Below are 494 nucleotides of genomic sequence, written 5' to 3'. Positions count from 1 at the left end.
ACTAAACTTGTAAATCTTTAAACTTATAAAGAACCCAGGAAGATTAGCCCACCTGTAACTTCCTAGCGAGGTCCTCATGGCTCTGCGCGTTCGCGTTCCTGCTAGCGGATTCCTTGGCATTACTCAACCTTTGTGACACTTCTGCCTGCACATTCAGAAACAGATTCACATGAACAGTCAGACATTTTGAACTGAAAGGCATAAAAGACAAGATACCAATACAGATTCACTTTTTAAACCAGAACAAATAACCAAGGTTCTCCATGATAAAGCTAGATCAACACATTCTCACGAATTCATGGAACGTTATTCCACAACTTAAATAAAAATGAGTAGATGGATAAGCATACCATGCACCGGTCACAAACACGGACTTGGGGAGCATTCTCCTCAGCAGTGAGAGCAATCCTGCCTTGAGTACACTTGTCACAGAAGACGTCACCACAGTTCCTGCAGTGGTGCTGAAATATAAAATAAAAATCCATACGGTTTGT

At 41.5% G+C, this 494-nt stretch overlaps 1 long non-coding RNA gene across 1 annotated transcript; it reads right to left on the bottom strand.

Annotated features, from left to right (window-relative positions):
* LOC104740710 lies at window positions 49-467 on the bottom strand. Its single transcript, XR_760216.2, has 2 exons — window positions 351-467; window positions 49-145 (listed from the first exon to the last, which is right to left on the bottom strand). It is a non-coding gene; the product is annotated as an uncharacterized LOC104740710 (long non-coding RNA).

Source organism: Camelina sativa, chromosome 14 (genome assembly GCF_000633955.1).
Source record: "Camelina sativa cultivar DH55 chromosome 14, Cs, whole genome shotgun sequence".
In the NCBI taxonomy this organism is placed as follows: Eukaryota; Viridiplantae; Streptophyta; class Magnoliopsida; order Brassicales; family Brassicaceae; genus Camelina; species Camelina sativa.
Note: the sequence above shows the minus strand (reverse complement) of the source record. Positions and strands in the feature narration are given on the sequence as shown.